The following is a 26,098-nucleotide window of genomic DNA, read 5'->3' on the forward strand; positions in this document are numbered from 1 at the left end:
GGAATACTTGGATATCTTCAGGAATGTTCCAAAAATTTCGGGCAAATGGCGAAAACTTCCGAGAAGCTCAATGAACTTCAGGATTAAAGTCTGGAACGCGCAAAATTGGTCACCTTCAAATTGGTGTATTTCTGTTAAAATGCATAAAAAACCCTAAAATGCTGCATTTGGAAGTTGAGTGTATATACAATGGTTGCTATGATGAGTTTTCACCGTTTGCTCTCCAGTTTTCAAAATGACGTCCAAGCAAGAGGAGCAGCGTGTCAAAATTTTGCTCGCGCGGCAAGAGAATCCGACGTTTTCACACGCCAAGTTGGCAAAATTGCTGGATGTGGCCAAATCGACCGTCACAAACGTTTTAAAAGTGTTCGGGGAGCGTCTGTCGACCGCCAGAAAGCCTGGAAGCGGCGGCAATCGTAATTCGGACGTGACAGCGACGACGAAGAAGGTGGCGGTGAAATATAAGCGGAATCCTAACCTCTCTATCCAGGACGTCACTGGCAAGCTCAATGTCTCCCATACTCCTGTGCAGCGGGCCAAGAAACGAGCCGGGTTGTCGACGTTTAAGAAGGTGAAGGTGGCTAACCGAGATTACAAACAAAACACGTCGGCATGCACGTGTGGTCTAAAAAGCGGCATTTTCATTACTACGGGAACCATCAATCAAGAGATCTACGTCCAGAACTACCAGGAAAAGCGGCTGCTACCATTCCTAAAGCAACATAATAGACCTGTGCTGTTCTGGCCGGACTTAGCGAGCTGCCGCTATGGGAAAAAGGCAATCGATTGGTACGATGCAAACAAGGTGGTTGTGGTACCAAAAGACCACAACCCTCCCAACAGTCCAGAACTCCTCCCTATCGCACGGTACTAGGCCTTGGTCAAACGGAATCTCAAAAAAAACTAATAAATCCATGGAAAACGAGCAGCAGTTTAAGACTAACTGGCATTCAGCGGCGAATAAGGTCGATGAGACCACTGTGCAAAATTTAATGGAAGGGGTTTAGTTGAAGGCACAGCAGTTTGGATTTGACAAACCAAAAGAATAAACGAACATTTTTCCCCTTTAAATTTATGAATTGAACTACCAAAAGAATAAAAAAGAAGATTTTTGTGATATGAATTTTGACTGAAATAAACGATTGTTTTGTCGACCAATTTTTGCGAGTTCTAGTCTTTACCCAAAAACATTTTAATTGAAATTCCGTAAACTTCAGGGAAGATCTATGCAGTTTCATTGTTTTTTTTTCAGGAAAACAAATCTAAATTTTGAGAAGTTCACAGTATTCAGAAAGCACACAAAACTTCAAAGAAGCTTTGAAAACATCAAAAAAAAATTCAGGAACTTCACAGAAGTTCAGAAAACTTCACAGAAGTTCAGATAACTTCACAGAAGTTCAGATAACTTGAGGAAAAGCAGTATCAAAGATTTCAGGAGAATCGCAAGAAATTCCGAGAGCATTAGTGAAGATCAAAGAACTTCGAGCAAGCTTCGAGAAGCTTTGAAAACATCAAAAAAAAATTCAGGAACTTCACAGAAGTTCAGAAAACTTCACAGAAGTTCAGATAACTTCACAGAAGTTCAGATAACTTGAGGAAAAGCAGTATCAAAGATTTCAGGAGAATCGCAAGAAATTCCGAGAGCATTAGTGAAGATCAAAGAACTTGTGCAAGGTCTGTTGAGAGCTTTGATATTTTCAGAGAATTTCTAAATATTTCAGAAAGATCTGAAAATGTGCAAGGTCTTTTGAGAGCTTTTGATATTTTCATAGAATTTCTAAATATTTCAGAAAGATCTGAAAATTTCACAAAAATGGTGATAACTTCAGGAGTTTCAGGACAAATGAAGATACTTCCGGGAAAATCAAAGAACAACAAGGCAGTCCCATTAACTTTGGGGAAACTGAGGGATTTTTTTTAGAAATACCGAAGACTTCAAGGGCTAAAGCAGCGGTTTCCCAATTATGTTTGATGATTATGACCCACTTTTAGGAATTTTATAAGCTTGCGACCCACCTATATTAAATACAGATGTTTTAAGGCAAAAATGATTATAAAACATCCAAAAGTCAAGGCATTTTAACGCCAAAACAGCCCAACAATTTCATAGAAGGATAACATAGCTAGAAACGGAACAAATTGTGATAATTCGACAATTCAATCCAAAAACGGCCTCAAATGTGAAAAAGTTATAGTAGTATCAAAAATGTTGTAGTATTAAAACTAATTAGAAAACAACCGCATAACGTTGTACAACAACCAACTCGAGGCGTAATTTCAAAGCCAAAATGTCCATAAAAAACAAAAAAAGAAGACTGCAAAAAAAAAATTCCTCAAAACGCTAAAAATGGCTTTTAAAAATGTCCTGAACGCCCTCAAAATAATCTCGAAAACTCTGAAATAACCTTTAAAACGTCAAGACTCACAATCGATATACAAGATTAAACGGCCTAGAATTGCTTTAAAAACGCCCAAATGGCCTAAAAGCCTTATTAACAGACTGAAAATGACAACTCTCATCATAATCATGAAACGTCAAAATGGCCCTAAAAACGCCAAAAATGGTCCAAATATGACTTTCCAAAATGGTTGTATAATGTCAAAATGGCATTGAAATTGATTATCGTTGCATAATTTTAAAATCAGATAAAATTGCAATTTGACAAACCTATGATCATGCTGTCTGAATTTCAGCGACCCACCTGAGGTCAGACCGCAACCCTCCAGTTGATCGCGTCCCATAGATTGAGAAACGCTGGTCTAAAGAATTTCAGGGAAGTCCAACGAACTTCAAGAACTGCTGAATTTTCCGACAGTTTAGTGATATTTATGAAAATTACGTGGAATTCAACGCAGCTACCAGAACTGTATGAAAATTAAGGGATCTAAAGGGCTGCTTTATGAACATGTGGAATCTCTAGGGGAACACGCGACGTCCGATGTCAAAATTGACATTAGCGACATCGGGAGTTCAGTGATACCAGCGAAAAAAATGTCATTTTGATTTTCAACAAAACAAAATGATTGCATTTTATGACTGTCAATCTTGGTATTTAAGTTGTTAGATTTTGATGTCTTATGGCGAGCCAAGTTTTTTTTTTCATATCCCAGTGTCAATAAGAGGGATCTGAATTATGTGTACATGCAGTTTTATATTATTTTATTAGTATTATGCGCACTCCTGATATCGAGTCCCGATGAACATTCCTCATTTCAAACATGACTTGACTATCACTTGTTTCGTTCGTCAAGTGCTTCAGTTCATTTAATTTGCTTCAAAGACTTGTTTCAATTGACGCAATGAATGACTCGAAAACTGCTTCCTTCGTTTTTTTTTCATTTCCACTTCAATTCGGGCTCATTCGACTTGTCACGCATCGCGTCGTCTAGCATCAAAATATAGTATCCGCATAATATCGGTCGCCGATAGGGATGGCAGCCGGATTATATATAGTAATAATATATTATTTTATGTTAAACGAAAATTAAGCTAACGAGGCCATTCTGGAGTCCAAGTTGGCGGCCATCGGGATCAGGAAAAGTTTCAAATCCCCTAAAATATGGATATTTTCAGAACGGGGACGACGCGAAGGTGCCGAAAATCGTTATCCGACGCCCTTTTGGAATTCAAAATAGTGACAATTGGTTTTCGGAAGTGTCAAATACTGTAAGGTATGGATATTTTAGGAACGGAACAACGTGTAGATGTCAAACATCGATATCCGACGCTATGTTGGAATCCAGTATGGCGGCCATCAAGTTTCATAAAACGTGTCAAATATCCTAAGATATGGGTATTTTTGGAACGGAGACAACGCGTGGATGCCGAAAATGGACTCCCATATGGCGGCAATCGGGTTTCAGAAAAAGTGTTAAATACCCTACAATATGGTTATTCTCGGAACGATGACAACGCTTAGATGCCGAAAATCGGTATCAGAAACCATTTTGGAATGCAATATGGCGGTCATCAGGGTTCAGATAGCGTCAAATACCCTACAATATGGGTATTTTCGGAATGGGGACAACGTGTAGATGCCGAGAATCTATATCCGATGCCATTGTGGAATCCAATATGGCGGCCATTAAGTTTCATAAAAAGTGTCAAATACCCTAATATCAGGATATTTTCGGAACGGGGACCTGTCCGATTCCCACGACGCTTAGATGCTGAAAATTGATATTCGATGCCATTTGCGGGCCATTTGACACTTCTTCTGAAATTGGAAGCCACCATCTTAAATTTCAAGATGGCGTAGGACATCGATTTCTGGCTTCTAGAAGTCATTCCAAAAAAACCCACATTGATCGGTATTTGACAGTACTTCGCAGGTTTTCCGGACCAAAGCCACCATCTTGGATTTAAAGACGGCGTGACATCCATTTTCGGCTTCTTCGTCTTATCTCCATTCTGAAAATAACCATATTTAAGGCTATTTGACACTTTTCCGCAAATCGTAAGTCTCCGTCTTGGATTTCAAAATGGCGTCGGATATCGATTTCCGGCCTCGAGACGCTATCCCGATCCCAAAAATACCTATATTGATGGGTATTTCACAATATTTCCCATATGTTCTTAAATCGTAAGCCACCATCTTGGATTTCTAAATGGCGTCGCATATCAATTTTTGATCTGATTACAATAATATCAATATTGATATATATTTGACTATATTTCCACTTTTTATTAAGCCGAAAGCCGCCATATTCGATTTCAAAATGGCGTCGGATATCGATTTTCATCCTCTAGACATCATCCCGATTCGAAAAACACCTTTATTGATAGGTATTTGATAGTATTTCCCACTTTTTATTAAACTGGAAGCCGCCATCTTGGATTTCAAAATGGCGTCGAATATCAATTTTCGATCTCTATACTAAACAAATCATCCGACAATGATAAATTTGACACCCACGTGCACAGATCTATGCGCATACGCTTAAATGAACCGAGTGAACAAGCAACAAAAGTCATCAAAACTGCGTGAATTTGGATCGAACAGCTTCGCTTCAATGCAAAAGTTAGTTCATTTGACAACGAAAGAACACGAGTCAATCCAAAACAAACAGCATGAAAACTGATCGAAAGTGGTTCTGTTGATGTTGACGGGGATCTGCTCGAAGAGAAGACAGAATGACTTTCAATAGAAAGTGATGGTTTACAACTTCATCGTCACTTGATGATTTTTGATTGAAAGTGACTTTGTGGGGCCCTGTTCCTGATAGAAGGCACTTGGTGTTGAGGTAGATGGGGGGTAACCATAAGAAGAAAAAAAAAACTGTGAGAAACCATCTTCAAATTTACCACGACTGGCCTGCCTGGAAGTGCTCCCGACTTGCGCATGTACCCAGCCATCAAAATCCACTGCAACTATCCAAAATTTTGGAATTACAAACTGGGAACGTCCTGCATGATTCTGAGACGAGTCAGCTAAAAGTCAGTGCTGTTGAATCAGTTGGTTTCTGAAACAAATTTGTAGATTTCTAAAGCAGTAGGTAGTTGTCTGAAGGTCTTCTATCCCAGTGGTGCGGCGCCTCTTAGAACACCCTTAAAGTCCCCTGAAGGCGTCCTAACCGGGCAACAAAATCATTTTGGATTTGTTCTGGACCATCTACACAAAACCTGCCTCCAGATATCCAAAAGTAGCACACGTCAACTTCGAAATGAGATTCACATTTGCATCACCTAACTTATATTGAAAATAGAATCTCAATGCCAACGCCTCTAAAGCTATTTTTGAAAACACGAAAAAACCAGTTTGAGTTCCAAAATCTATGCATGATATTCAGCGATACTGTCCCATTTGACTGCCATTATCGAATTTCTGTTATCAGCCAAATCCAAACGAGTGAAAACCAATAAAAGTTCACCACGAAACCCTGAAACTTGCAGAAATTGCAATCGCGAAGACCGTCCGTGACCGTCAAGTTGTTTTGCCAGGGAGGGAAACTCGGCCCAGCCATTAAATTAATCTAATTCACATTTTTTGAACTTTAATAGCCGACAATTAATCTTGCACACATCAGCGACAGCAGAAACAATTGTGTGTCCTAATTTCGAATTCGCTATCGTCGGAGATAGATGTTGGAATGGCAAAAAAAAAAAAATATATATACCCGTACCATTACCACCACCACCCCAACAGGAGTGTGTGTTGATTCCATAAAATGCTTTATTTAGGAAGAAAAAAAATGTAAATAAATTCAACACACCCTTCTCAGCGGGGCCAACGACGAACGACTAGCCACGTACCACTACAACGGCAGCAAAAAAAAAAATAATTCGCGTGCAGTTTGACCTTCAAAATATTTCAAATTCAAATTTCGCACTCTCGGTTGAGACGACCGAATCTTACAACCGTATGGAGGAACGTTCGTTATTTGCAACCATGGCCAATCTAGTTGACCGCGTTGCGATGTGTCAGTGAGATACCAATAACTGTCGACTTTAACCGTGCTGGACTGACATGGCGGCAATGGGCCAACTGACCGACCGTGTTGATATCATTCACATACCCATTATTGCGCACATTGCTCGGTGAATTACGCGCGTACCCCATCGGAACGCCCAAGGTGCATAAACTTCAACAGCCGAGGTTCGTTCCGTAGCCACAAAGAAGCACCTAGACCTCGAAAATCTACTACTTAATTAATTTCTCAATCTTGTCCCGCCATCGTTGTCGTTTGGGCATGAAACAAACCAACTACAAGCCTTGTACCACGTGCTAGGCAGTAGGTAGCTATGGCGCGGCAATGGCACAAGGTAACGGTCCTCCTATAAATGGATGGTTGGACAATTGCTTGTTTCCTATGCCGTGTTCTATGCAAAGTTGGAACCCTGGTGCAAGTTCGCAAAGCCTGCAAGAGATAACGACAATGATTCACACTTCATTGCGCGTCCTGAAAGATATCCTTCTCCACCCGGTTGCCTACTGGCTGCCAACTACTTCTACTACTACTAACCCAAAGAGAGCATAACGCACTGGCCGTCCCGGTTGGTCCTGATGTGCGCTTCGCAGTACCGACCAACCTACCGACAAAGAGGAGGAAAACGGCAACTAATTTTCCGTACTCTTACTCAGACGGCATCCCTTGTGTTGTAGGTATAAAGGAGCCAATCCAGCGAACACTCGGGCTATTTAAGCCGAAAAACTGGACCCGGGCCTGCCAACCAACGAACCGACCGACCAACCAGCCGGCAGGAGATACCGAGGTGGATATTTATTACACCATTTAACCTATTAATATTTCAAGCCCTTGTTTGAAGCGTAATTTATACTTTCATCTCCATGTAATGAAGCGGTAAAATGTGTGTGTGTGCGGGCTGGATTGTGCCAGCAGGGTTTTGTGGAGTAATGGTCATCTTTGTGATACTGCTGCTGCTGTGGCGTGGGGGAAGTGATAATTATGTAACAATGGGGTGTGCGCTTCTTTAATTAAAATGTGCGAAGATTCATCATACGGCGTTCTGGCTGCTGGACAGGTTTATTTAGATTAAAACTACCGGAGCACCTTGTCTGCGGGGAAGAGACAATTCTTGTTCCCTAATTTTTTTAAGACGCTCTCGAATTTCCTCTAACGTTTCCCAATTTTGCAAGTAGTTCTCGGAACTGCTCTAGCGTTCCAACATTTTTTCTGGTGTTCATGAAACTTTCCTGAAGACCCCCGCATATTTACAGAAATTTTAGGACCTTCCTGAAATTCGCGGAATATTCCATAACTTTTTGGAACTTTCCGAAAGTTCCAGAAATTAATCTATGGAACTGCTCTGAAGATCTCCGATCTTCCTCGAGATACTTGGAACATCCCGTAAAATAATGGAACTGCTTAAAAATGCTTGCACTAGTCTATAGTTCTCTGATCTTCCTTGAAGATGTCGGAGATTTACTGAGGATTTCTCGGAAATTCCCTGAGTTTCTTGGAACTTCTTTCCTTAAAGTAAATTGAACTGCACTGACAGTTTCGAAGCCATCCTTAAGGAACTTTTCTAAAAATCTTTAGATTTTCCAGATAATCTCTGATACTTGAAAATCTCTGATTCTTCGAAATTCTCATAATAAGTATCTCCGAGCAGGAACGAATATCTCGATCCTGACATGACATCAGTTGTTATTTACAATGTATTTTGCATGCCGATTTTTGATATTATTCTTTGGTATTTCAAGAGCCACATGTGAAAAGGGCATACAAGCTTTTTGTAAATAAACCTTTGTACGCCCTTTTCTCGCCAACCGAGGGTTGCCCACGCAAACCAACAACAACCCCTACCCGGTTATGTTGATGGATTGGCATGAGAAGGTATGAACATAGCATAACTGGCAATCTAAATATGGTATTAGTGAGGCTGACATAAGAGGTAAAATATTAAAAAATAATTGATTTGGTTGTTCGACTGGTTTTATGGAGATTTCGTTTTTATGGCTTTCTCAGTCTAGGGTAATTCAAACAGTTAGGCAATGCAAAACTAACTGTTTGAATTACCCTAGACTGAGAAAGCCATAAAAACGAAATTAAAAAATAATAACTCAAAAATATTCTACAAATAACGAACTAATAAATAATCTAGTTATTACAATAACAAATGGATAACAGGCGCTTGTTTAGATGCCAGAATACCATAGTTTGCTATTTTGAAGGTCTTCTAATACCAATTCAATAACTCTTTTAGATGTTATTGACTAAAAACTGAAAGATCACAAGTTGTTATTTTGGTATTCATTTGATATTTTACAAAATATTTCGATAACTGAATAATATCAAAACAAGATTTTATGCCACAAGCATACCAAAATCTGGTATCATACCACATTAAGATATTCATTTGTTATCGATTAGCTATCGGTTCCTGCTCGGGTTATGTCAGGCTGATCAACACCAAATTTTCGTATCAGATCAGAATGAGGTATTCATTAGTTATTTTCTCCTGCTCGGGTCTAGTTTTCTAAAATTTTCAGCAGTTAATTGGACTTCATTGAAATTTCTGGGAAGAATTAATCAGTGAACTTGTACATTGAAGATGGAAACCTTATCCCAAGATCCATCCATGTGGTTCTCTGTGGAATTTAACTGGTTTCGATCATTAACGGAGTAGCAACTACAACGTGCATGGTCTTTGAAAAAATAATGCACCCATGAAGTGGGATATATAGATGTTTATATCACGAGATCCTTACCATATAGGATTTTGCTTCCAGGGGTAAAAATGTTTGTGAATACACGACCTATGAATAGTTTATAACGGGATTGTCACAGATGATGGCACTAATTCACCATTCAAATTTAAATTTAGTTGCTAAACATCTTGGCTAGATACGAAGACAACAAATCAAGAAAACTGGCAACTCTTCCATTTTCTCATTCGAACGCTATGAGACAGGTACAATCGTGTCATCTGCCGCTCAAAGGTAAATGCTTCGAACGAATTTGATAGCAAAGATTACATCCTCAAAAGAAGGGTTTGTGTATTTGCTCATTTTTCTATGCGTTGCTTCCACCTTCACTCAAGCGCAGCGCCATTGTATCTGTTGCTTGGTTGCCAGTCTTCTTGACTTGTTGTCTTCGCTAGATAGAAGGTTCCCGTCTTCAGAAAAGTAATTCATATAGACTAAACCAATTATATGGTGAGCAGAACAGCTCTGAATCCACTCATGTTGGATTATGTTTAAATGAAGCTCTGGAATTGTCACATAATAAGGTAGGATAAATAAAAAATGCTTTTTGTTACGGAAACAATATTTGGTATTTGGTCTAGTATACAGTCAAGATTCCTATAGTACGGTTAATAGGGACCGTACTGTAGAAATCGGCATTAACGGATACACGTAGCATATGAGATTAGAGCTAATTGGGACCAAACACTGATTGTACGGCAATTTGAAGAGTTAACTTCCTAATGTCTTATGAGAAATTGTTAAGCAGAAAGTTGGCCGCCTTTTGGGATGATTCAGTTTCTGGTAGGACACAAGTCTGATCCTGTGGAAGATCCGGAACATCCGTAAAAGTGGTCAATTCATGAAACTGATCCTAGAGCTCCGCGGTTTTTGTGAAACCACTCATAGACGTCTTATCAGAATGAATTCGGAGTTCTAAATGGAATAGGGGCCCTGGAGACCACGGGATGGTTCATTGAAAGATCCGGAACATCCGTAAAAGGTGAAAATTCATGAAACGGATCCTAGAGCTCCGCGGATTTTTCGAAACCACTCATAAACGTCTTATCAGAATTAATTCGGAGTTTTGACTAGAATTTGGACTCTGGGGACTACAGGATGTTCCGCCGAAAGATCCGGAACATCCGCAAAAGTTGTCAATTCATGAGACTGATCCTAGAGCTCCATGAATTTTGCGAAACCACTCATAAACGTTTTATCAGAATGAATTTGGAGTTGTGACTGGAATATGAACGCTTAGGCGGAAAATTGACCTTTCGGGACTACGAGATGGTTCACCAGGAAGATCCTGAACATCCATAAAAAAATTCAGTTTTTTAAACTGAGCTTAGAGGTCAGCTTTTTTTGAAACCGCTCAATGGCGTTTTATTAGAATTAATTTGGAGTTATGACCAGAAAATTGACCCTGGGGACCAATCAAGTCAAGTCAATATGTCAAGTCAAAGTAAATTTAAAATTAATGGCAAACTAGCGCCAGCCGAAATGTTTAGCATAGAATAGGTCTAGTCAATCTGAACTACTTTGCGCAAAACATGAACATTCTATCTAGTCAATATGTTGAGTTAAAGCAAATTAAAAGTGAATCGCATACTAGCGCCGCCTGGTGAGTGATTTCTGAGCTGAACTGTTTGCTGAACTGAGTTTGCCTTGGAATAGATGTAGTCCATCTGAACAACTTTACCGATGACAAGAAGCTTCCATATTAGCAGGATCTATAAATATAAGATAGCGTAGCTTGATTGGGTTGGAATTAGCGCCATCTAGTGTGCAAATTCTGATACACCCTATCCATAGTTTTGAAGACCTTGTATTCTTGAACCTCTTTGCCCAAGGAAGCAATATCCTGTATGATTGGGGTCTCGTTATATAAACATCTCTAACATCGAAATATCCCATTTCATGGGTATATTTCTACAATCATCCTTCCCCAAACAAAATCCCCCCTCATACAAGGTTTGATATTTTTATGAATACAACAAATTTACTTAGTTGACAATTTTTGGACAAGCAACTATAAAGATCTAGCATATAGAAGCATTTCCATAGCTCTGATAGTTCATGATAGTGGCCCAAGTAATAATTCAAGCTGAACAGTAAGAACAGAAGCTTATTATTGGTTGTTTTAAGGTATACAAAGCTGATTAACAGCAGGCTTAATATATAGTTAATTAGTAGTGCATGAAGCTAATTTTATCCCCATAATTCAACCTTAATAAGTAAGCTGATCAGGAGGTTGAACAAGCCTTATTTAAGCTTAACACTACTCCTCAAATCAGCAATGCACTACAAATATTTTGATAGCCTGATTTATTAAATGAAGTCTGTGTCACTCGTTGCTTTTCCAACATCTTAGTTCTTCTAAATTCACTGCCAACCTTTCTAATCCCAAGCAGCGCCAGTAGTAGAAACAAGGTAGAGGAGCTTTTTAGGAATAGCTCCAGACGAGACGAACCAGGCAAAGGCTGAAAGTCTCGTTAATAAAGAAAACTAATCTAAACTTTAGGAATAGCTCCAGGTAGAAGTGGGCTGCGACAACGTCGGAAGTATTAACATTTGTGTTTCTGTGTTTTGACTGCTATATTGCATTGAATTTTCAGACAGCATTCCAAAAATATAACTCAATTATGGCACTAAAATAGCTTCCACATGACCATCGAAATAAATCGCGCACTTGTGTCCACATTGTGTTTACTACACTTGAACATGAGAGGAATGTTTTACTGTCACCAGTTGTTGCTGTTATTCAACTTAAATTTGACGTGTTTCAAGTTAATGATCATATCTTTTGCCACACGTATGCTTAAGTGGTACAGTAGGTATGATTGATGCCTGTGAATCAGCGACTGCCAGTTCGAATTCCGAAATGAAAAGGTAATTTTTAAGTCACGTATGGCCCAAGAGTGTTAAAGTGACTATAATAAAAAAAATAAAATTGGACTTATAATAACAATAAAAATATGTAAAATTTGAAACGATCTCACCAACTTTCGCTGTTTCTTCACCTTTTTCTGTCCAATTTTCGAACCTATTTGTGATCTCGTTGTTCTTCTCTGCATCACTGCTCCCGAAAGTCTCTCATGTTATTTCTGATAGACACATTTTCATAACTCTAGGACCTAAACAACTTTTCTAGATTGATGGAACGAGGAAAATTTTCAAAGATGGAAAGCTCACGGACATAGAAAATTTGGCATGCGTCTAGGATTTAAAATATCGGTCTTGAAAACATTATATCATTCAGGCATGACTTCTAAAGATTTTTGAGCATTTTTGACATTCCTGGTACATAAAACTTCGAGATCTCGACAAACAAATTGTGTGACATGGAATGATTTTCAATATTTGTAACAAGCATGAAAGCACCGACGAACCGACGTGACAGCTCATAGAAGCTACTTTCAAAATCTTGCCCAAGACGCCACATTTAAAATACGTTAAACACTACCGCCATCTACTCATCCGTTCGCGACATATCATGAGCAAGCACAGGAACACACGTTAAATTTATATTGACTTGGTTTGCGTCTCACCTCGTTTGACAGATCTGATCGCCCGTTGGACAGATCAAATCGCTCATTTGACAAATCGAATTGCGGACAAACAAAATGCTCCAGTGTCATGTCGGTTCGTCGGTGAAGAAAGTTGACAGTCCTTGAAACATTTAAATTTAAATTTCTAAAACATTGAACACATTTTTTGATATTTTTTTTCTCCTAAGACGTGAACATGGAATTTGATTTTATTCGAGATTAAAATAATACAATCTAATGATCTGATGCAGGATCTCAAGATGAAAAAAGGAACAGTCCTGAAAAAAGATTTTCAAAATTTGATCCGCGAAATCCACGTTTTCTCAAAAGAAATCTGCGACTTAAAATCAGTGTTGGCAAAATCATCAATCAAATGATATTTTTTTCGCCCTCATACACTCTCAATACTACGCATGATATTGGCTTTACAAGCTCCTTTGATAATGTGAGATTATTTACAACATGCAAAAATCAAGCTGATAATTGACTTGACACAAACATTATTCCGTTTAGTATTGGACGATCTTCAGAGAAAGATCGATCTTGACGGATTGATCTTATATTTGGCTCTAGAATCAATCCACTGATTAAATCGGTACCAAAAAATCGAACTTTGGTAGATCGAACTTTTGATTTTTATTTTAATACGCTTGTTTACGTTGGTACCCCAAGAAATTATTTCCTTTATAATATGCAAGTTAAATGTTGTCGTGACGGTAAGGAGCAATGAGCATTTGAGGGAGGTAGCCCAAACCTTCAAATGTTGCTGTATTCGATAATATCGGAAACGCAAATAGTGACGTCATTGTAGGGAGCGATGCTGATGTAGACGATATGTTCGTTAAATTTACAACGCAACGTTGTGAGAGTAAATCGTTTTTCGATGTAAATATACTTTATAAATTTAACACAATTTTTAAGATCGAAAAAAAAGAAGGGATCGATTTTTTCGATCTTTTCGTGGGCAAAGAGTCGATCCGAAAAATCGGAAATCGAAATGAAAAAGATCGATCTTCCAAAGATCGATCCAAGATCGCCCAATCCTAATTTCGTTGCAGATCGTTTTCTTAGAAAAAGAAAGTGTAGTTTGCTATCTCTTTTTACTATTCATCGATGGCAGACACGAAGGTACTGCACGATATAAAGCAAAAATCATGAAACTCAAACTCACCACGGTTTGGTTAGAATTGTAGTTGGTGAGTTTTAATAGCTTGATATTCGTAGCTACGATATCATAGCTTGTGATATCAACCACAGTTGCTTGCTTGTTGATTTTTGTCTACGAGATGAGATTTGATTTATGATATTTTCCCAACACTGCTTCAAATACTAATCCGCCACAAATAAACAACTGTTTTCATTGCTTAACAATACAATTTGTATTACTACTACATGAAATTTCAAGCTTATTGCTTACAGCATAATATCATTTTGCCTGCTTTCAACCTAGTACTTCCACATATTAATTGATATGCCCAAGAAAGTCGAGAAATTTTCCAACCCGAAAATTAAATAGACCGTACGGAAATTGAGCCCAGTCACCTCCAGCATGAAGTTGCATTGTAGCAGCGCCTTTACCTACTGAGCTAAGGGAGTATCGTTTGTACCCTTAAAAATTAATGTATCATGTTCAGTTATTTCGGTAAAGGTTAAAGATAAAATTTTAATCATATAGGGGAAATGGCTCTAATGTTGGCCTATGGATCTAAGATTGGGCCCATAGCTAAAAATCTGCTATTTATCAATTTTATCTAGATGAACACGTGATTGGGACGGTACTAATGGATATTTTTGGTCGCTATTGAAAATTTAGTCGTTGGCTGAATTTATGTATGGGCCCAAATTAGGGGCATTTAGGCCGACATTACATCCATTTCCCCTACCTATTTTAATCAAACCTAATTCCGAATAGCATTTTTTAACAGACAAATACCTGGAATCGAAACCGCCGCATCCAACATGGCTTTGTTTTACAGCGGTAGCATTACTAACTGAACTGCTGCAGACTCATTTTCCTCAAGTGATCTAACACTTTGAAATCGTTAAATTTCCTACAAAACGACAATTTCGCCAAGCATCTTAACGGCCAACAGCTCCAGTCGAGGGCCCGTTTCCTCGTTTATGCGTTTAAATTATTAGCGAAAACGTACGAATGGAACAGAAAAAAAAGTCGCAAACATTTCGATTCCCGACCCGTGTCCCTTACCAGTCAACTGACATAAGCACAACGCAACGATCAAGCCGAATAGTGCTCGCCCACACTCAACTCCACCGAACAGCCACCTACACCAACCAGAGCGCGTTAAACGATCCTCACTCGCCCACCACGTCCGCACACATGCAACCGAACCCGCCGCTCGATCACGTTTCGCTTCGCTCGAAGGGCAAAACCTCCAAAAAAATATTTTCGAGTGACGATGACGACGCCGACGACGACGACGAGTGTGACCTCCACGCACACATACCAACGGATTCGCATCACATGCGAAATATAAAAAAAAAACTGCGATCGCAGTTTCGCGATCCGAACCGCCCGTGCACTTGACGCATGGAATAGATGCGAAAAGCGGAGCATAAAAAAAACATAGCGGTAGGTAGCTCACTCTCTCCTCGCAAGGTTCGGCTCTCTCCCTCTCCCGCTCTCGCTCTCTGAGTGAAACTCTTATTTCCGCCTCTCTGTGATTTTAGTGATTGCAAAATAAATGCTGCGAGTTTTAACTTTTTAGCCGAAACATACTAACCACGTATAATAACAATAAAATTGACTCGCAAAAAAATATGCTACACACGAGTAGTGGCAATCCAGTAAAGACAATATCGAAGAAGACCAAAAGGTCGGGGATGATTTTTTCTTCTTTTTTGACTGACTCGTGTAATGCTCTTGCCTGTCTTGAGTCCAGGGATGTCAGTACTATTTTCGAAAAGTCTGGAAAAAATCTGGCCTAAGTTATTAACACAGGAGGCTTGCAGACTTTTCCGAAAAATGATAAATCTGGAAGGATGGCATCGCTGGTCTTGACGTTATAGATAGACACACAGAAGTAAATATAAATAAATAATAAACAAACCGCTGCGAATGCGAATAAGTACACGCGTGTGAGCGCCACTCCGCGCGGCCCATCTTCGCCAATCCCTAGACCCCTCCCTCGTTGATCGCCTTAAACTGCTAAACGGCAGCGGTGGCTGGCGGCGTGGGTCGACGGAGAGCGGAAGGGCCTAAACGATGATCATCGTCGGCGATTTTCGTTTTTCTCAGCATAGAACTGTATTGTCTACATGTATAGCTCATAGTAGGCATTTTTTTCGGGAATACCTAGAGTTGTTCTTGTTTGATTGAGTTTTGGCGAAGAATTGGCCCACCGTGCGCGTGTAGTGGTTTGTGGATCGTCGTAGCGCGCAGCACCACCACTCGTGAGTGATAGCATTCTCTAGTTAGGAAGTTTGCTAACCGATAGAACAAACTTCCACCAGACTAAGAGCGATTGGCGGCTGAAAAGTAGTGTGGGTTGGATGGTGCGGCGGTAGAATTTGGGAAGGGCTCGCGAATTGACGTTATGTGAAGCGCGTGAGGAAACAATCGCGGTCGGCGATGCCGTGTTTGGTAAGGGACGGGTTTTGTCATTGAGAGTGGGTTGAATGTACTCTCGGGGCTGAGTGGAGATGTTTGTGGAATGTTTTTTTTTTGACGATGGTTCAAGGGTTCAAGTTTTTTGTTGCTAGTCGGGTTATATTTAGATTCTGATCGGTTAAACGTGTCATGTATCTTCCGGGTACGTTCCAACGATTGTTGTAGCAATTAAGCATAAATATTAATCACCAGTTGTTTACAGCGTTTTACTATATAGACAAGCTTAATTTCAGAGGTCAATATGAAGGTCTGATGAACGCTGCCCTTTCGTATTGGACGCTTATCAACGATCATAATCAGATTCACCATTAGTTATCCACTCTACGTAAAACAAAGAATTTTGTTCTGTTATGTGCAGTTGATTTATGTGTTTCTGCGAATGTCTAGTATAAGAATTTAATTCCTTTGTCTTTTGTCTCTCTTTATAAATTTTTGTTTGTCTTGTCCCTGCGTCTCGACGAGTCTCATCGTCGACCACTGGTTACTATAACCGGTCGAACTCCAGACGAATCTAGAACCACATTACCGTTTATGCTAGCGACAACGCTCTGATGAGACAACGAAACCCCACCCTGATCCTATCCTTCGACAATGTACCCCTCTAACCTCGGGTAAGCCACGAGAATTCGGCCCAACTTCTACTAGACATAGGAATAAGTCAATTTTGTTGTTTTGAATTATCGGCTCCGTAAAGCTAAAGCGATTGAGCCCCAAATAAACGAACCAGATAGAAAAATCATCTTAATTGACACATTTTTCGTGACGTTACAGCGGTTTTGACCGATCTTTTCGTCACTGTACTGTAACTATGTAAGTATTGCATTTTTGGAAAGTACGTTAAATAGCCTAAAAGAATTGAACAAGAATCAAGATTTTATGATTTGAGTAGCTTAAAAAATTTCAGTAGTAGTTGAGTAGTTGATCAATTCTTATAGTTATGGTGTGTTCCAGTTATGGCGTATAGGAATTCCATGTGAATTGATTTTTTACTAAACCAGTTATGGCTATATGTTCTTCTTACGGCACGTTTCAATTATGGCCTATGTAATTCATGTAGGCCATAATTTGAACAAACCATAAAAAGAACGTACATAATTGGTACCAGGGTTCTACATTTTTGAAGCAAAGAGAAGAAAATGAACTCTCCGCAGAATCGCTTCATTTCGAACAATATAATTTTCGTGTAAGTCATTGTGTTTCTTGTTATCGAGTCACGATGGACATTCCTCCTGTAAAACATGACTTGACTATCGCTTGTTTCATTCGTCAAGTTCATTTCATTTGAAGCAAAGACTTGTTTCATTTGATGCAATGAATGACGCGAAAACCGCTTCCTTCGTTTTTCCACTTTAACTTCAATTCGGGGCTCATTCGACTTGTCACGCGCCGCGTCGTCATCAACATATAGTAACCAAATAGTATCCACACAATATCGGATGCCGATAGGCATGGTATCGGGATTATATGTAGTAACAAAATGTTATTTTATATTAAACGAATATCAAACTAACGAGGCCATTCTTGAATCAAAGATGGCTGCCATCGGGGTCAGGAAAATGCTTAAGAACCCTAAAATATTGGTTTTTTAGGAACAGTGACGACGCGGAGGTGCCGAAAATCAATGTCCGACGCACTTTTGGAATCCAATATGGTGGCCATTGGGCTCTGAAAAAGTATCAAATACCCTAAAATATGGGCATTTTCGGAACGGGGACGACACCGTAGATGCCGAAAATCTGTATCCAACACCATTTTGAAATCCAATATGGCAGCCATCGGGTTTCACAAAAAGTGTCAAATTCCCTAAGATATGGGTATTTTTGGAACGGGGACGACGCGTAGATGCTGAAAATCAATATTCGAAACCATTTGTAGGGTATTTGACACTTCTTCTTAAATCAGAAGCCACCATCTTGAATTTCAAGATGGCGTTGGACATTGATTTCCAGCCTCTAGATGTCACCCCGATTCCGAAAAATACTCACATTGATCGGTATCTGACAGTATTTTACAAATGCCGCCATCTAAGATTTTAAAATGATGTCAAACATCGGTTTATGGGTCTAGACGCTACTGGGATTTCTTAAATACCCACATTGATGGGCCATTGACACTATTTTCAACTTTTTCTGAATCCAGACGTCGCTTTCTTGGATTTAAATATGGCGGCTGACATCAATTTTCGGCATCTACGTGTCATCCCCGTTCTGAAAATTGACACTTTTCCTCAAATCGGAAGCCGCCGTCTTGGATTTCACAATGTCATCGGATATCGATTTCTAGCTTCTAGACATTACCCTCATTCTAAAAAAAAAGCATATGTATGGGTACTTAGATAGAATTTCACTCTTTTTCAAAATTTCGAGAATGGCTTCGGATATTGTTTTTGAGCCTCTAGATGTCATCCCGATTCCAAAAATAACCCATATTGATGGGTATTTGACAGTATTTCCTATGTCTATTGAGCTTGAACTTCTTGGATTTAAAAATGGCGTCGCATATCTATTTCCAATTTATAGACGTCACCCCGATTCCAAAAATACCCATATTGATGGGTATTTGACAGTATTTCCCACTTTTTTTGTGAAATCGATAGTCGCCATCTTGTATTTCAAAATAGCGTCGGATATCGATTTTCAGTCTGGGCGTCGTCCAGTTTCGAAAAATACCTATATTAATGGGTATTTGACAGTATTTCCCTCCTTTTTAAAACTGAAGGCCACCAAGATGAACTTCAAAATGGCGTCGCATATCGATTTTCAATCTTTAGACGTCATTCCGATTACAAAAATACCCATATTGATGGGTCGCTGTCAGTATTTCCCACTTTTTCTAAAATTTGATGCCACCATATTGGATTTCAAAATGGCGTCGGTCATTGATTTCCGGCCTCTAGACGTAACTCCGATTCCAAAAATAGCCATATTGATACCCAAACCACCCTATGATGATGAATTTGACATCTACGTGCACAGATCAATGCACATGCGCTTAAATGACCCGAGTGAACAATCAACAAAATTCAGAAAAACTACGTGAATTTGGATCGAACAGCTTCGCTTCAATGCGAAAGCATGTTCGTTTGGCAATGAAAGACAAAATAAACACGAATCAAGCCAAAACAAACAGCACGAAAACTGATCGAAAGCGGTTCTGTTGATGTTGATGAGGATCTGCTCGAAGAGAAGACAGATTGACTTTCAATTGAAAGTGATGATTGACACCTTCGTCGTCGCTTGGAGATTTTCGATTGAAAGTGATTTTGTTGAGCCCTGATTGGTACACCTAGCACCGTAATGAAACATAATTAAGCAGGTATTAGCGTTCGAGAAAAGACCCCATTTTGTTGCCAAATTGACATTGCGGATAGTTCGTATCAATAGGCTGTGGGACAAATGGTCGAATGAGAAAAGTTCGAAAGCGCTTCAAATTTACCTCGTCAGAAGAAGAACTTAGCGGTATACACTTATTTCGTTTTCGTTTTTGCGGTGTAGCACTGGTGTAGTGTAAGCAGGAATAAGCGCGAGTCTTTGACAGCTCAACATAATTTGTTTGTAAACAAAGGTGCATCCTATATCTACACCCTAAAATATTTCGGTGTACGGCAGTGTAGCACCGATGTAGCTACATCGCAAAAACGAAAACGACATTAATCTGGCTAGCGTTCGAGAAAAGACCCCATTTTGTTGCCAAATTGACATTGCGGATAGTTCGTATCAATAGGCTGTGGGACAAATGGTCGAATGAGAAAAGTTCGAAAGCGCTTCAAATTTACCTCGTCAGAAGAAGAACTTAGCGGTATACACTTATTTCGTTTTCGTTTTTGCGGTGTAGCACTGGTGTAGTGTAAGCAGGAATAAGCGCGAGTCTTTGACAGCTCAACATAATTTGTTTGTAAACAAAGGTGCATCCTATATCTACACCCTAAAATATTTCGGTGTACGGCAGTGTAGCACCGATGTAGCTACATCGCAAAAACGAAAACGACATTAATCTGGCTCGGTAAAATCTCCAACAGCCGATTACTTCGGTATTTACTTTTGTTGATATATCTGCAAAATATCTGTTTGTTAGCTGATATCTCTGCAAAATGATATTTGTTAGCTGAGTCTCGGCAATTGTTTTACTGAATCTCAGCTAAATAAATTGCAGAACTACTCGGCTGTTGGAATCTCGGCGAAAAATTTTAAGGGTGTAGGAGTTAATATTCAGACAGCATTAAAAAGTCAATAATTTAGAAATCTTTAAACTAGCGCCAATAATTTAAACGATTTAATCGATCCAGCTACGATGTGCTAAAAATGCAGTCCCTATCTGACGGTTTGCGTTCAAGTAACAGCAAACAGCTTACTGACTATCCAATTCATAGTTCATGCAAGTTGAACGTCGAATTCAATGGTACTAAACAAAATCACGAGCGGTTCGTTGGCACCGTTGTGCCGCACAGTGCCGTGTCGAAGCCCATAGCACCGCGTTCGGGTTTCTCTTTTGTTTCGGTGGCGTACCAACATGCTGCACCGACACCGGGTTGTTACGGAGCCGCACCGAACGGGGTTTTACCAACTCGTGTCTACACTACTCACCTCTTTTGAACATCAACTAAAAAGGGGAAATGGCTCTAATGTTGGCCTATGGATCTAAGATTGGGCCCATCGCTAAAAATCTGCTATTTATCAATTTTATCAATAAGTTCGAATACAACTTTTCATCGTTCTGAAGGTGCGCAATATGTGTAGTCTGTGTATTAGTATTGGTGTCAGCTTTAGCCTCATATATAGGCTAGTCGACGCGCACGGTGGCGGGCGACTTGCTGTCATGTGTTTTTTTGTTTAGCGCGCGACGTCGTAGTAAAGTTGTTTGCGAGAGGTGAGCAACCCTGCGACATATTCCGGCCGTTGAAATCCCACGGGGTGAAGCGGAATTTCAACTATAACACCATCCGTCGGTACCAGAGACGGGCTCGGCCATGGACCGTGTGAAATCCGAGCGGCCGCGTTTGGCGAGGACGCCAGCAGCCATCAAGGTGGTGATGGAGCGGGTTCGTCGAAAAATGAACCACTCGATCCGGAAGACCGCTGCTGACCTGGATGTGTCGATCAGGACTGCCCACATCATCATGACGAAGGACCTGGGATACAAGCTGTACAAGAAACGCAAGGTTCACGGGGTAACGGAGGCTACAATGAAGAAGAGGCTGGACAAACTGATACTTTCGCGGCACGCAGGTCAGGAGTTCGTGTTTTCTGATGAGAAACTCTTTATCTTGCAACAGCCGCACAATGTCCAAAATGATCGGCTGTGGGCGCTGACTTTGGCCAGCATCCCCCCGTCACAACGCAAGCGGATGAGTCGAAGTCGAAGGACTGGTAAACCTCATTAAATATTGCCGTCATAAATCGAATCGGATCGTGTTGGCCATACCCTGCATAACGTGCTTCAAGTGACAAGAAGTCTCGCTGTCGTAAAACTCTTTCGAGTGCGTAGACGTTCCGTTGGGCCAGTATTTCTGCTGCATCAGCTTCACCCAACATAATTTTCGCGACAAACACAGCCTGTGCAATAAATCTTCTACGTTTCAATGAATCAAGCCCAAGGAGCCTGCATCGATGTTCATACGGCGGTAAATTCACAGGATCTTGCCATGGAAGAATACGAAGAGCATATCTCACAAATTTCTTTTGAATTGATTCAAATCTACTTATCCAACTGGTCTGATATGGACACCACACGATTGCATTGGATTCTAAAATCGAACGTACTAGTGCACAATAAAGATACCGGAGGCAGTGAGGATCACGAAATTCATTAGCAACTTTGAAGATGAATCCTAGTTGTCTGTTGGCCTTTGTGATGATACTATCATAGTGAAGCCGATATGTGAATCCAGAATCTAACAGAACTCCCGACAGAGACTGGTTGGAAACTTTGTAGTCGTAGATGATTGGGTTAAGTTTTCGATGAAACGTTATTACATTACATTTAGAAATACTAATCGTTAATAAGTTACGAATTTGATAATCAGTTGTTGTAGTAGGTCGCAATCCTGGATGCAATTTACGATTACGTATAATTTAACATCGTCCGCGTAGAAAAGGCGACATCCCGGTGGTATTAGTTCCGATAAACCGTTGATAAAAATGGAGAATAGAAGTGGTCCTTAGTTGCTCCCCTGTGGGACACCAGATTTGTTGGAGAAACATTCCGATGATTCACATCCAATCTTTACATGTAGACTGCGATTTGTAAGGTACGATTCAAACCATCTGATGAGATCTCCGGAGATTCCGAGCTTATCCAGTTTTGATAGCAGTATTCGGTGCTCAACTCGGTCGAAGGCTGCTTTGAGATCGGTGTATATCACGTCAACTTGTGAGCCGGCATCTAAGTTACGCAAGCAAAATGAGGTAAACTGCACCAGATTTGTGGAAACAGATCGCTTTGGGTAAAAACCATGTTGATCATATATCAGTTGCAGCTTGCAAACAGCACCTCGTAGATAACTATTTCAAACACCTTGGAGCAAGCGCACAATGTCGTAATGCCGCGATAGTTTTCTACATTCTGTTTATCTCCTTTTTTGTGAACAGGGAACATAATAGACAATTTCCAGCTTGATGGGAATCTGCATTCTCGAAGGGACATATTGAAAAGAAGCGTCAACGGATAAATCAATGCACTCGAGCAACGTTTCAAAATGCAGGATGGAATTCCATCTGGGCTAACTGAAGTGGAGAACTTCATTTTAGAATTAGCTGATTTTACATGTTGGTGGTCAACAGCAAAATTCCTCAAATCACAGGCATTATTTGGTGTATATTGAATGCACTCTTGAAGTAAGCAGCGAATAGCTCGCACTTTTCAGAAGATGATTTAACGATATCGTGGTGCAGAATCATCTCTACAGGTAGGCCATTTTCTTTACGTTTAGAGTTCACAAAAGTTCAAAACAGCTTAGGGTTTCTCCGAAGGTTGTCTTGTGTGCGTAGAGAGTAAAGTTTATACAGGAACCGGTTGTAAAGACGCTAGTTATTACAGACACAGGTAAATTGCTGCCTGTAGAAAGGACAGCGGTTTCTACTATAACTTCGAAGTGTTCTCGATCTAATACGTTTGAGCCGTCGTAAATGAGCATTTCCTCTAGCTGGCTTTGGAGTGGGTCTACGTATAGGAACATGACTAACTGCTTCGTCAATGTTCGTTGTCGATTCTAAAAACGACCAATCCGTATGATGAAAAATTTCGTTCAATGTTTCATAATCTGCTTTATTGTAATTCAGCTCTGGCTCGTTTGGAAACTATTCACAAACTGGTGGACTTCCCGAGCAAAGTCTGAGATCAAATTGAAATCTAAATTTGATGTTGTTATTTCACTGATAATGATTACAAAGATTGCTGTAGTTTTGGTCGTTTTAACGGTTAAAATATCAAAATTGAAAGCAAAAAAATCTTCCTGTGACATCACATTGAAAACTATTTCTGCTATCAGTGAGCGCAAACTGAAAACTCAATTTGATATAAATTTTTCCTGTTGATAACAAAACAAGTATTCAATTTGATGTTATGCTAAGGCAATGAAAACAAACCCGCAACAACATATTTTTGAAAAGCAAATGTACAGCAAAATGAAAACAAAATTTGGTATCAAATTTGTTAATTCCCAAAAATTAATTTTTGTTAATTTTAATATCATCAAAAATGGGTTTAAATAAATATATTGGCTTGTTACATGTTATTCAGAATATGACCATAGAACATGTATCATATTACTACCCAGATCACATGTTTCCAAGTGATATTGAACAACATTACAAGGCTTGCAGTAGAAGCCAGACGAGACATTGAGCAGTAAATTTGAGAAGTTTGACAATGTTTTGTAATAGAATATATAGGTACTAATCCAGCGAGAAATGGCGACAACTGCAAAATCGAACCCAGTATCAGTGGTATTGATTAGAGTGAGCAATTTTCGGTCCGTGCTATAGACACATTGGTGCAAAATTTGTGTGTGTGTGAATTCGAGCGATTGAAAGTGGTTTTGGAAAAGAGTCAAAATGTCGGCAAAGAACGTTGAAAATGCGGAGGAAAAGAAATTTTCGCTCGCGAAGCAAAATGACGTCGGTCTTGTGCAGTGTACGGTCGCAGCGGAGACTGCTGCTGTTGGTGGTAACCGTGGTAACGAAATGGCAGCGCTCGCTGTGGCGCCCGAACGAACTAACGCTTCGGAATACCGAACGACGCTAGCGCCATTGGTTCCGATTTCGGTCACAGGAACGACGATGATGGTAGATGAGAACGATTCGGCAAGTGGGAATAAACTCGACATCGCTCTTGCTGTTTCTTCCACTGTCGGTGGTGGGTTGGTTATGTCCCCCGGCAGTGGAGGGGGAGAAAGAGCGGATGCTTCTCCTAGCGAGAAACAAGGTAGCGATGGCAGCGACAAAAACAACAGCAAACGTAAAACGCGACGCGGTAAGACTAAGCGCGGCAAACGGTCGTCCAGTTCGCGGCCCTACTCCAAGTCCCAATGGAAGTTCCATGTGCCCCTCCTACGGACGGCGGCCAACAAACGTCGTGCCAAGGTGTCGCTAGGATCCGCTGGAAGTGGTATCATCTCAACGAAGGATCCGTTCCTTCTGTCCGATCAACCATCGCTAGTGCCATACAACACCAATCGCTTCCTGATGGAAGACCACATGCCACAAGTCCTAACACCCTCAGAGGACGAAGAGGAATTCCTCACCAAGGAGTTCTCCAGCGTGTACGAAGACGCTCGTTCGGAACGGTTGGAAGGGCTCAGCAAGAGCCAACTGCTACAGGAATACCTACAGCTGGAGGCCAACTATGAGTAAGTCACGCGGCGCTACAACGCCGTCAAATCGCTATCCATTAAGGAGGAAAACGAAAGTGCTGTGAATAATGCAACGACGACGACCAAAGATGCAACCGAGGGGGGTACGAAGGTGCCGGCGCCGGTCGCGGCAGATCGAAGACGACTGGAAGATAGGATTCGGGAGCTCACCGCTGAGAATCTCGAGCTCCGCCGGCAGTTGGAGCATGCTTCCCGCATCGGCATGGTCCTGTCCGCCAAATCATCGCCTCGGAACTACGGCTCTAACGTCTTGGTCGAGCAGAAGGACAGTTCGTCTTGCCACGGATCGAGCAGTGAGGACAGCGAATCGGATAGTTCGTCCTCGACGAGTTCAAGCAGTAGTGACAATGGTGAGAACAACAACGACAACGACGGTAGTAGCTCCAGCAGCATGAGCGACGACGATGACGAAGTTGCACAGCTGGTCGGCGACGACGATAGGGAACCTCTGGTCGCGATGGACGAGGTACCCGTTCCGATGGAAGCAAACGGTTACCACCATCATCGCCGTCGAGCTGAGCACCAGAATGGGTTGTTTGCTGACAACGAAGAGGAGCTGAGCGGCGAGGACGGCCCTGTGTCCCCGCTGAGCGCTCAAAGCATCAATTCTCCGCCACCTCCGCCGTTGGTGATGAACTGAACTGCTCAACAAAAAATTGCGGCTTGTTCGATATGTTTTGATTTGAGGAAGATTTGTTTTTCTTATTTTCAATTTTTCGTATAAGGTTTAGAACGAACCATGATAGTCATCCTAGGTAAGGTTCAGTTACATTTCTCAATATTTGAAAACACTTTTTCCTACTTTTTTTTTTTGCTTAATGTTAATGATTCTCAACCTATAATTTTACATTTAATATGTGTTGTATCATCAACCAGGAAAATGTTTGAATTTATACAAAAA

The 26,098-nt window shown here is 40.5% G+C and overlaps 1 protein-coding gene and 1 pseudogene across 8 annotated transcripts in view; one reads left to right on the forward strand and one right to left on the reverse strand.

Moving 5' to 3' along the window:
- LOC135700496 (sex determination protein fruitless-like) overlaps positions 1-26,098 on the reverse strand; it is a 790,809-nt gene that overhangs the window by 150,679 nt on the left and 614,032 nt on the right. The window lies entirely within an intron of this gene.
- LOC135700464 (uncharacterized) lies at positions 24,306-26,055 on the forward strand (annotated as a pseudogene).

Source organism: Ochlerotatus camptorhynchus, unplaced genomic scaffold (assembly GCF_037179485.1).
Source record: "Ochlerotatus camptorhynchus isolate MF236.1 unplaced genomic scaffold, CSIRO-AGI_Acam_v1.1 ptg000137l, whole genome shotgun sequence".
Classification (NCBI taxonomy): Eukaryota; Metazoa; Arthropoda; class Insecta; order Diptera; family Culicidae; genus Ochlerotatus; species Ochlerotatus camptorhynchus.